The sequence below is a fragment of the Macadamia integrifolia genome, chromosome 5 (assembly GCF_013358625.1).
Source record: "Macadamia integrifolia cultivar HAES 741 chromosome 5, SCU_Mint_v3, whole genome shotgun sequence".
Lineage (NCBI taxonomy): Eukaryota > Viridiplantae > Streptophyta > Magnoliopsida > Proteales > Proteaceae > Macadamia > Macadamia integrifolia.
The window spans coordinates 19,206,671-19,220,131 of NC_056561.1; positions in this window are offsets into that span (position 1 = coordinate 19,206,671).

A 13,461-nucleotide genomic window follows, 5' to 3' on the forward strand; every position below is an offset into this window, starting at 1 on the left:
CATCCTTGTTTTATGGCTTATTACCCGGGTGACTTGTCATATTTATATTTCGAGGTTGTCATAAGCACATTGTATGTTTTAAAGTCAGCACTACTCATTATGAGGGATCGAGAGTGCTAGACTTGGACTAATTGGATTGTTTAGGGTACCCCAGATTATTTGTTAGTGATGTGCTATGTTGGTTAGATGGAAGCTTGATATAGTACTCTTACATTTATATAATCTCGTTAAGTCGCATGCTTTATTTCTTGTATGATGAGACACCTATGGTAGAGAGACTTCTAAAATGGATAATTGAGTATGTCCGCCCTGTGTGGGCAAGTGGGAGATGTTATATAATATGGATCGGATTGGGTTCCGACCTAGTTCCTTCGTGGGTCACCCACTTGGGTTAATCATAGACCCACTAGGATTGGGAACCCTAGCAAGCCAATTCTCTATAAATAAGAGGGTTTTGGACATAAATCCAATTAGGGTTTTAACCTAATCTCTTTTTCCCTATTCTCTTCTGTCTCTCCCAATTGAGAGTGTTTGTCTCCAAGGATCTCCATTGCAATTCTTGGATTTGGAGGGTGGAGTATTGCCTAGTGAGATCGTTGCAACCTTTCATTCATCGCTATTCATGCGGATTGATGGGTGGTGCAACCTGATCCATTCTGTTGCAAGGAAAGCTATACTGAGGTAATCCCCGATACCCGTTTACTTTCTGTTTAACAGTTCTTAATTAAAAATAATCTTATGCTGAATTAATGAACTTGGTTGAGCATACATATCACAACATGGATATTGGAATATGTGTGCTTGTATATCCCCACCCTTCATTGAGCTTGTGAAGCTCATCCCACATTGTTTTTCCCTTTTTAGATGTTGTTTCAGGTGCACAGGAACCCGAGCAAAGCGAGACTCCGATCAGCATAGTTGGTAAGTCATATGCACAAGAGTGCGTGGAGCACAACCAAGACTATAGCTGTGAAAGTGTGCCTTTGGGAATCTTTTGGGATGATGTGTGTCATCTCATATCCCTTTTTATTCTTTTTATGTTATTATCTTGTTTTGTTATAATACTGTAATTATTGGATGGTGAGCTCAAAAACAAGGTCTGTACTAACTATGGTAACATTTAGCAGTTAATTAGCTTATAACTACAGTATAACTTTAACTATGCTATGTGATTCTGTTAGATTATCTTGTGTGTTGTGCATTGTTAAAGTATTGTGTTCGTCATCTTGGAGGAATAATTGGGCACCGATTAGTGTCTAGGTCACAGAGCCTTGGTTTATGGAGGTGGGGTGTGACAGTAGTGGTATTAGAGTATGACGCTTTGCTTTAACCCACAACACAACAAGATACTAGGAAGCTGATGATTAGGGTAAATAAAAATTTAAAGAAGACTCATAAATCCTAACATACATATTTGAAAACTAATCTAGGTGTCAAAGACGAGTATGAAATAATAACAATTGCATAAACACAAAACACACAATGACAACGGATCATAAGAACACTACAAATTTCATTAAGTGATATATACCCCAGTATAAAATGCTGGGGCATTCCGCGATTGGTAGGACAACAACTACATCACCACAAGAAGTTAGGTTACTAAACCTCATACATCATATCACAAAAGATAATAAACAGAGGGAGAGTAAACATAAATATATCAAGCAAGAAAAAGAATAAAGATCTAGAAACTAGGATAGGTGACTCGGGTCAGTGGACAAGTCTTCTGGGTCCATTGAAATATTGAAGCAGGAGGACCACCCATGCATCTCTTGCTCCACTGAGGTGACCTTGTCCTCTAAGTCATCTAGTTGGGTGTTCAAACACAAGAAACCCTTCTCCATGCATGTTAACAGGTCACCTATAGTGGACTCCCTGGATGGACTGGCAAAGGAAGAAGCTCCTCCTGCATGTGGAGAGCTAAGGACGGTGGTGGTGTGTTGCATCATGCTTCTGACCCTGGGGCAATACTCCTATTGGTGGGATAACCATCGGATGGAAGTCCTTATCATCCATGTCACTATCTGCCCCCTCCTTGTCCTGTGGCCACTGTAACTCATCGTCACTCCCTGCATTCAAGGAAATTCTCTTCTTATAGATGGACATGTGGTCGATGGGGTAGACCTTGCCTCTATAGGTGTCCTTATTGGAGAGGTTTATGTTGAAGTACCCAAGCACAACAGTGAGAAGGGTGCCATAGAAGAGATTACTCTCCATTGGGTGATCCACTCTGTAGGCCATCTGCCTCATCAGTAGATATGACATGTAGATCTGCCTCCCCATATACAAGCATGAGGTGACATAGGCCTAAAGTAGCGAGAGCTTGTCATAATGCCCTGTAGTAGGCACCACACTGTGCAGAACAATCTGACACAACACTTTGGGAGAGGGCACTAGGTTGGAGAAGGTAAAGCACCCACCTCCAATCCCTCTCAATGCTTGGCTCATGAGGAACTTCTCATGGTTGTTGAAGAAGTTTAAAGGGTTGGACCTCAGTGCACAGAAGACCCATTCTCCAGCAGCAGAAGAAGTTCAGAGGGTTGTGTTAGGAAAAAGGAATTATTATATTGCTATTTATTTAATATCTTTTCAATAATGATAAGATTGATTTTAGTAAGTGATTGACTCCAAGTAGGAAATCTCTATGCTAGAGTTGAGTTTATCTACAACTCTAACTAATAGGGATTTTGGTTGGAGATATATATAAACTCTAAAAATCAAAGCAATACACGATTTTAATTTTCTCCTCTTTTAATAGTTGTACTCCTCTCCCTCTCTCTCGCTTTTGATCTTTACACTAGTAATTGAGTGGTAGTTAGGGTTTTGTGAAAACCCTTACTATTGTGGAGGAGCTTGGACTCAAAGGAAACGCAAAGCTATACGTGTGGGAAGGACTCAATGTGATAGGGCTAAGATCACGTGGAGACTTTGCACTAGTGGAGTTTTAGGTAATGATCTACACCCCTCTATTAATGGTTGTTTGAATGTCTGACCCTACTAGTGGGATGATCCAAATCATTTTCGCACCTTCAATGATATCAGAGCCTCCCTACTGGTGGGGAGACATTCCGTTTAATTACACGATATTGTGTATTTGATCCATTAACTTTATTTTCAATTAAAAAAAGAGAGGTGTTTGTTCACTATTCTGTGAACAGTACTGTTCACAGAATAGTTAACAAACTTATGTTTTATTTTTTTGTTTTTGTTAATATATATATAAAAAAAAAGCATGTATATCATTGTTCACATGAATAGTAAACTCTTATTTCATTTAAAAAAAAAATTGTTTTTCATGAAACTTTGTTGGCTCTTGGCTGGCTTTGGCAGGCCTTGGTGGTATTGTGGTTGATTATTAATAATAATAAAAAAAGGGAGGAAACCCAAACCTGCAAGCGTTGCAAGCTTGGCGGCGGCTTAGTAGATGTATTCGTAAGAAAGAAGATGAAGATGATAAGTAGGGTTTGCTTTTTTTTCTAAAGACCTTTTTGTCCCTTTGGTAATGGGATTAAGTCTCCTTTAAAAATAAAAAGGGGTTATGGGTTTTACCTAAAACTCTAACGTTCTGGGCTTTGAGCCCAATTGCTTATAAAAGATTATTTTTCTTTAGTTATGGGTTTCTTTCATTATAAGGGCCCATTATGGTATGTACTGCATCCTTTCATATGGGCCATTGTACCTAAGTACCTTTTTTTACATTAAATATGATTTAATTGTAAGAAGGTTGAATGTATATGTATATGAGATAAGATACACACATGTTTTTTACATGACATAATAACATAAGTTCTTACTAAATGTTAGTAAAATTTTATGTGGTTTTTATAATTGTTATTTTCCCACATTTTTGGAATAAAATTGAAAGGATCAAATACATAATATGTGTAAAAGTTATGATATTGTTAGTGGTTATAGGATTTAAAATGGACCATGATGATGGATATATAGATAACATGGCATGCATTTATGTGGTGGCTTGTATTTTGTTTCTCACTCTCTTTCTCTCTCCCCTTTTCTTTTTTATAAAAATATGTACTCCCCTTGGGCAGCCTAAATGGTGGGTTAGTTTTCCAAGGTTTCTTTAGTTTAAAGGAATGTAATAGAATTAGGCATTTTATTTTATTAGATCGTGAAAAGACTGAAGGAGGAGATTGCTTAGAGGTAGCGGTGGGAGATGGAGAATCAAGTTTTTTTTTGTTTTATTTCAATGTAAAAGTTATCTTGGTTATAATTATTTGCATTGCATTATCACATAATTTTTTTTGTGTGAGAGTAATTAAAGAGGCTATGTTACTCCCACCCATCTTGGAATCAAAATGACTTGCATGTGATGTCAAAGTCAATTTAATTTCAGATGCTATCCCATAACCACTAAGGCTTTATTTTATATTTCATGTGGATGATTATTTTATGATTCCTAGTTACATGTGATGTATGGTGATATTATCACCCTATTGTGTTTTAAGAAGAGATGACGGTTCCCGTTTCCCTAAACTTAAAAGCAAGTGTGATATGAAAAACCCTAACTGGGGGGTTTCCATAACCTCCCTTAGTTGGTAAATGTAGAGGTCACATTGATCTAATTTTGCAGATGTCGATAGGATAATGCTTGAGTAGTTCTCTGAGATTGTCTTTATTTATCTCATATGTGATAGGTAGAGAACATGGTCAGTGGGAGGTGTATTACGATAGTAGACACTAGCCCATGATGCTATGATTCACTCTGAAATAACGGGTATACACTTGACTTGAGTGTATGTTAACCGATAGGAATGGACATGACACTCAAGTGGCCAAAAGTATTGGAAGTCTTCGAGATGGAAAGAACAGTCCACTCAACCAACATGTATATGATGTACTCCGATAGGCTAAGTCATATGCATAAGGGTTGAGATGTTTCAATCACACCTTATTGCTAAAGGGAAGTTATCGTTGTATTTAGACTTGCCTCTTCTTTTCAATGATAATAATCATGCTAATTTTTTCTTGTACATCATGTAGATATTCAATATGTCAAGCCAAATGAACTACGCTACCTTCATTAAAGACCATATCCTAATTGGACCCGACTATATTGACTGGAGGAGGAACATTAAATTGCTCCTAACTATAGAATGTCTAATTTCTGTCATAAAAGATGAAGAACCTTCATTTCCTGACACTATGGAGGGTGAGGAGAAAGCTACCTATGAGTTGTTTCAACAAAACAATTCTAAGGCCAAGCTCTTTGTTTTGAATTCAATAGATAAAACTATTAAGGATTTTGTAAAGGATCTAAGTGTTGCTAAAGACATGTTGGAGGAGTTGAAGAAGCTGTATGATAATCAAAATAGACATGCACATCATCAACTTATCACTCTCCTCCATGACACTAAGATGACTTCAAGGATTTCAGTTATCAACCATGTGATGAAATTACGGAATTTATTTCAAGAACTAGAAGCCCTAGAAACATCCTTTAAGCTGAACTATAAAACTGATGTCATACTCTACTCACTGCCTTAGGAAATCTATGAATCTTTTATTTGTAATTATAATATGAATAAAATTTTTGTAAAGCTTCCAGAGCTAAGCATCATGTTGCAAGAAGTGGAGGCGGCACATAAGAAGCAAAAGCTTGAGGTCTTGTCTACTGAAAAGAATCCTTCTTCCTTTAAACCAAATGGTAAGAAGAAGAAGAAGACCAATAAGGGTAAGACCTTTAAGGTGGCTAGTAAGGGCATGGAGAAGGGAAAAAAACCTGAGAAGGGACCTTATTTTTACTGTAAAAAGGACGGACATTGCAAGAGAAATTATCGTGGATACCTAGAGAATCTAAAGAAGCCAGATGAAGGTATATCTGAAACCTATGTACTTTATGAGTCTAATTTGTCAGAAGAACCATCTAATATGTGGTTGGTTGACTCTGGTTCAACCACCCATATTTGTAATATGTTGCAAGGGTTCAAGATGACAAGAAGACATAACGAGGATGTGGTTTGTCTCAAGATGGGAACTGGAGCTGAGGCCACAACAGAGGCCGTAAGAGAATTTAGTTTACATTTTCAAAAAATAGTTTTAATTTTAAAAGATTGTTTTTATGTTCCTTCCTTTAGAAGGAATATAGTTTCTGTTTCTAAACTGGTTGTTGATCGATATTCATTTTAATTTGAATTTAAACTATCTATTCATTTGAATGGTTTATTTATTGCAACTGGTTGTTTGCAGAATGGTTTGTATTTCTTGAAACCTGTTTTAAATACAAATGAATTTTTATATGTAACTTTAAAAAGGAAATCAGCTCTAGATAATTCCACTTATGTTTGGCACCTTAGGTTAGGTCATATTGGAGTAGATAGAATTAATAGGTTGATCAAGGATGTCCCTTTGGAAAGTCTAAAGGTAGAACCTTACCAAACATGTGAATCCTGTCTACAAGGAAAAATGACCAAGAAACCCTTTTCATCTAAGGGTAGGAGGGCTAAGGACTCATTGGAATTAATATACTCTGATGTATGTGGTCCCATAAATGTTCAAGCGAGGTATGGTCATGAATATTTTTTAAACTTCACTGATCACTACTCTCAATATGGATACATTTACCTAATGCATCAAAAATCGAAAACCTTTGAAAAGTTCAAAGAGTTCCGAGCTAAGGTAGAAAAATAATTGGGTAAGTGCATCAAGACCCTTTGATTAGATCGAGGAGGAGAGTATTTATCGAATGAGTTCAGGGACTATTTAAAGATTCTTTCTCCGTTGATAGCCCCACGGACACCTCAATAGAATGGCACAGCAGAGAGACGAAACTGTACCTTATTAGATATGGTTCGGTCTATGGTCACTTATTCATAATTACCTGCATCATTTTGGAGTTTTTCCTTGGATATCGCCATCTATATTTTGAATAGGGTTCCAACAAAATCTATCCCTAAAACACCCTTTGAGTTGTGGTATGGGAGAAAGCCTAGCCTACAACATATTAGGGTTTGGGGTTGCACTGTACATGTAAGGAAGCAACAAACAGATAAGCTGGAATCCTGAACAAATAGATGTTTCCTAGGATACCCTAAAACAACTATTGGCTATTACTTCTATGACCCTGTTGATCAGAAAGTTTTAGTTAGTAAACATGCGACATTCATTGAAAAGGATCTAGTCACTTGTAGATCGGATCCAATGGTCATAAAAGAAATATCTAATGGCTAAGAAACTTCTGCATCTATTGTAATTCCTACTGACATACCCACTAACATACCCATTGAAGTGAACCAACCCCAAGAGCCTTGACGGAGTGGGAGGTCCATTAGGCCTCCAACTCATTTGACACTTCTCAATGAAGATGATCAAAAGGTGGAAGAGTTCCACGTGATTTTTGACACTTCTGAATCAGACCCATTTTCCTACAAAGAGGCTTTGAAGGATATTGATTCTATTAAATGGAAGGAAACCATGCACTCTGAGATTAACTCCATGCATTCCAACCATATTTGGACTCTAGAGGATCTACCTTAAGGTGTTAAGCCTATATGATGTAAATGGATCTTTAAGAGGAAGACAGGTGTGGATGGTAATGTGGAGCATTTCAAATCAAGACTGGTGGCAAAAGGTTACACCAACAAAGGAGGGGTGGATTATGAAGAAACCTTCTCACTGGTAGTGATAATTAAATCCATTAGAATTTTATTATCGATTGCTGCGCACTATGACTATAAGATATGGCAGATGGATCTACAGACCGCTTTCCTTAATGGACATTTAGATGAGGTTATATACATACATCAGCTAGAAGGGTTTGCTTCCCCAAGGGAAGAAAACAAAGTGTACAGACTTTTGAGATCTATCTATGGTCTTAAACAGGCTTTTCAGAAGCTGGTACATACATTTTGATCAAACCATCAAAAAATTTGGGTTTGAACAAAACATTGATGAAACATGTGTTTACAAGAAGTCCAGAGGGAATAACGTTTATTTTCCTATCCTATATGTAGATGATATCTTGCTCATTGGGAATAATGTGGGATTGCTTTCATCTGTAAAGGTGTGGCTATCCAAGAAATTTTCAATGAAGGATCTTGGTGAAGCCAGTTACATCCTAAGAATAAAGCTTGTGAGAGATCGCAAGAATAGGATGTTAAACTTGTCACAATCCACTTATATTAACAAAATACTAAGTAGGTTTAACATGTAGGATTCCAAGAAAGGAAGTGTTCCCTTCAAGCATGGAATCACTCTGTCTAAATCACATTGTCCTCAAACTGTTGAGGATATTAAGGCAATGAAGAGAATCCCTTACATTTCAGTTGTAGGGAGTCTCATGTATGCAATGTTATGCACTAGACTAGAAATTTGTCATGCGATAGGGATTGTGAGCCACTATCATTCTAATTCATGACAGGAGCATTGGACTTCTGTCAAAAGCATCCTCAAGTTTTTGAGGAGGACCAAGGATTATTTCCTAGTCTATGGTATTGACCAATTGTCAATTGTGAGTTATACAGACTCAGATTTTCAAACTGACAAAGATGATAGAAAGTCTACATCAGGAATGTCATTTGTTATGGGAGGTGGTGCTATAATTTGGAAGAGTGTCAAACAGAAGTCAATGGCCAACTCCACTACTGAGGGTGAATACCTGATAGCTAGTGAAGTAGCTAAGGAAGGGGTTTGGCTCAAGAAATTCTTGATTGTCCTAGGGGTGGCCCTGAGCTCATCAAGCATCCCATCATGTTGTATTATGACAATTAGAGAGCCATAGCACAAGCAAAGGAGCCAAGAGCTCATTAAAAGAACCAGCACGTGAAATGAAAATATCACTTAATTCGTGAGATTATATAGTGTGGTGATATAGCCATAGCTAAAGTTGACTCTGCTCAGAATTTGTCTGATCCCATAACTAAAGGTTTATCGCTCAATGTATTTGAGAAACATATTAAGAACATGGGCATTAGGTTTATGGGAAATTGGCTTTGATGTACAAACTTATTTATTTAAATTAAATTGATTAATTTAGTTTAAATTAGCATGATAATTTATTGAGCTCAGTTTGTCCATAGGTTTGTTAACCTAAAACTGTTCACCAATAGGGGCAAGATTGGACACCCTATCTTCATGGTGGTCACATTGTGTGTACTTAGAGATGTTGATTTCAAGGCACAAATGTGAGTGTACATACTGTGTGTACATTGAACTGAATCACTTGATATTTTCACATATAATATACTGTCGGTTTATAAAAAAATGAATTTCTCTTAAGTAGTTTATGATCAATCCTTTGACCTGAGGGGTCCTTATCGATCCGGACATGCACTGCACGTTTTGGTGTGCCAACAATTGATGTCTTTTTAACTATATATAGGTGTTTTGGACTCATAGTGTTGGGTCGTATTCGAAAGAGATTCCCAATAAGGAATCCACTACCCTTTTTGGGAGAATATCAAGGAGAGAGAAACTCTATATTATATTGGATAAAATTTGGATCTGGGGATATTTCAATAAAATGTTTTTCTTAATATTTAAAAAATTAATATAAATTATTATTTATGTTCAAAAACATTTTGGAAATATTTTCATGGCCTAATCAAATATATGGAATCTCTGAAATGGTTTTTCGGTTCATTGGGGACTTGACAGTATTTCACACATGCCCTGTAATTAACTATGTGATATTGCTCAGTGGGGGATAGATGCATATATAACTACTTATTTTGGGTGATGATTATTACTTCTACCTGGCAGCATATGTATTGGTTAACCTTGTATTATGAATACACTATAGTTAAGATACATAGCATGCTAGGTGATATCCCAATGGGATCCTACCCTTCCTATAAGTTCAACCTATATGTACAACATTAGATGATCAGGAATTCTTTTTTGTGATCTAAGATTTTGGATTCTCTTATGAGATAGGATCTCATAGTAAGATGGAGGAGATTGTTAGGAGAAAGGAATTATTAAATTGATATTTATTTAATATCTTATCAATAGTGATAAGATTGGTTTTAGTGAGTGATTGACTCCAAGTAGGAAATCTCTATGCCAAAGTTGGGTTTATCTACAACTCTAACTAATGGGGATTTTGGTTAGAGATATATATGAACTCTAAAAACCAAAGCAATACACGATTCTAATTTTCTCCTCTTTTAATATCCGTGCTCCTCTCCCTCTTTTTCACTCTTGATCTCTACACTAGTAATTGAGTGGTAATTAGGATTTTGTGAAAACCCTGACTATTGTGGAGGAGCTTGGACTAAAAAGGAATGCAAAGTTATACGTGTGGGAAGGACTCACTGTGAAAGGGCTAAGATCATGTGTTGGCTTGCACATGTGGAGTTTTAGGTAATGATCTACACCCCTCTATTAATGGTTGTTTGAATGTCAGACCCTACCAGTGGGATGATCCAAACTATTTCCGCACCTTTAGGTTGGACCTCGGTGCAAACTCCTTTGTAGTGAAGGAGATATCCACTCCCTTCACCTTGCTTGTGACCTGGAATCATCATCTCCCATATGTTCCCCCTTCATATCACAGTAGAAGGCTTTCTCCAGCCTTGGGAAACACTTGTTCCTGGGCAACAATAGGGACCCCCACCCTAGGGCCAAGAATCTCCTACTAACTCCAAAGGAGTTCAACTTCAAAGTGACCACGTGCTTTCTGGGATCCACGCACTTCCCAGAAAACATGGCCCAGTTGCGCTCATCCTCATTCGCCCTAAATCATTTCTGGTTGAATGTAGGGGTCAGAGCTTCCAAAGCTTGGGCAGAAGTTCGACGACGTGTGTTTCAGGTATTTTCCATGCTTGAGACAATCAAAATACCTATATGAGTGTGTAGGCAAGTAAAGAAATTAAGAAAACAAACATACATGGCAATAATTTCAACTACATTTTTTATTCCTAAGAAATTCCAAACCTAGGGTTTCTACTGGGAAAGAAAAGACTTCAAATGTACAAGATGGGGCATATAGTTACTTACCTTGTACTTGTAGAGATGAAAACTGCAAGGGAATGACACATGAGGGTCTTCCATACGGTTGCTAAGGCTAGCTACAGTCACTCTCCAGATAAAATTGAAAACATAATTAAGAAAGTGTGGTTTGGGCTTAGTAAAAATACTAAAATTTTATTGACCCATCAACCGGTCTCAAGGGTTTCGTCGACCGGTGACACCACTTGGAGAGCCCCATGCCTTATAGACTATGGTTTGGATTCTTCATCCAGTTCGCATTGACCAGATCAATCATCATCTGGTGACACCAACCTATTGGGCAAAAAATTATTGATATTGCATGTGTTGCTTCGGGGCTCGAGCATTAACTTATTTTAGTAAAATTGAGACATATTTAAGGAAAATTTAATTGTTATAGAAGGGGTTATATGATGTTTATGTTTGATAGAGAATCCAAATGGCACTGAAGAGAGCCTGTTCACAAGTGGGATGGCCACCTGGCAAGCAACCGTGTGTCACGAGGGCTACAACCAATAGGATTCCCCTCCCCAACCCTTACCTATGCCGGAATGAAAGTGGAATATATAACCATTGACTTTGTCATTGGTCTACCTGGGACTAGAAAAAGGAAATGATACAATTTGGGTAGTAGTGAATCGTCTGACCATGGTAGCTCACTTCATTCCTAAGCAAATTACAACTCCCATGGATAAGCTAGCTCAATTGTATGTGGACAAATATATTATTAGATTACATGGTCTTTGAGATAGCATTGTCTCAGACAAAGATCCCAGATTTACACCCTAATTCTGGGGATGTGTACAAAAAGCTATGGGGACACAACTGAAGTTCAGTATAACCTTCACCAGCAGACGGATGGCCAGCCAAAGTGTACTATTTAGACACTGGAAGACATGCTTAGAGCTTGTGTTCTAGACATGGATTATAGCTGTGATGAACATGTGTCATTGATAGAGTTCTTTTACAACAACTATCAGTCGGCCATTGGCATGGCACCTTTTGAAGCTCAATATGGAAAGAGGTGCAGGACACCACTTTATTGGGATGAAGTGGGTGAATGAAGAATTTTGGGAATAGAGCTAATTCATGCCACTTGAGAAGGTGGATATGATAAGAGAGAGAATCAAGACATCTCAGTCAAGACATAAGAGTCACACAGATGTGAGGCGAAAGGATTTAGAGTTCAATGTTGGAGACAAGGTATTCCTCAAGGTCTCACCATCTAGAGGGATCAAGAGATTTAGAAAGAAAGTGAAACTTAGTACCAGATACTTGGGACCTTATGACATTCTAGAGCGAACCGGATTGGTAGCCTACAAAATAGCTCTACCACTGTAGCTGGATGGATATTATGATCCATATTGAAGAAGTATATTCCTGACCTAGTACAAATTTTGACCTACATACCTTTAGAACTAGATTCTGATTGGGGGTATATAGAGAGGAGATTATTGATCGGAAGGAACACAACCTTTGGAATCACACTGTTTCCTACATCAAAGGTAAATAGAGAAACCACTCAGAGCAAGAAGTGTCTTGGGAATGAGAAGGGGAAATGAAGAAGAGGTACCCAAGAAAGTTTGGGTTATCAGGTACATAAATTTTCGAGGATGAAAATTTTGTAAGGAGGGGGGAATGTTACACTAGGACCCAAACCTAATTATCCATTTCTTGGTGACAGATGATGAGTCAGACTAACTAGCACCAATGGTTTATGGCCCATAGAAATCTACTGCCAGGAGGGAAAGAATGATCTTTATTGGTCGTGCCTGCAACATTGGTAGTGATTCAAACCTCTCATGAAACTAGATTAAAATTTTCAAAATTTGAAACCTCCTCTTTATTTCAACATATTGGGAAAGTCCATGCTAGGGCTACGAAACTCTCACATAAATCCCGGGCAAGTGAGGCTAAGGTCGGGAGAGCAGCCCAGTCAAAATAGAAATTTTAGGGAAACCAAATGGTCTAACCGGTTGATCAGTTGCACTCCCGAGATAGGAAATGCTGCCCAAATGAAGTTAATTAGGGGTGGGGCCCATGACCATCTACTCGTATGACCTGGGACCTCTCTGATATGGGAAGATTAACATTCTGAAGGTGTCCAAGATCTTTGCTCAGTATCTATCATTGGGAGGAATCCATTAACAAAGATCATAGGATACTTATCTACTTTGTATGATAGCTCACTATGTTCTCCGAACCCTCGGATGTGGTGCACCACTTGTTCTGATAGAAGTGGTAAAGCAATTGAAGAAAGGAGGTGATATCATCCCTATGGTCCATGCAGAAACGCTCAAGGGATTTGATGACATGAGCTATAGCCATAGATTCAGACTTGATCAGTATCAAGGAAGTCCTGCTATTTTCCAGATTTGGCTCCTTGAGAAACTGAAGTTGACTAGGCCATTAAAAGAATGCCAACTCGGAGCTCCTTGCTACCAGGACAAAAGGGAAGTCCCTAAATTTAAGATTGTTGTTGATTGGGAGAGATACTTGCAAGAAAGAACT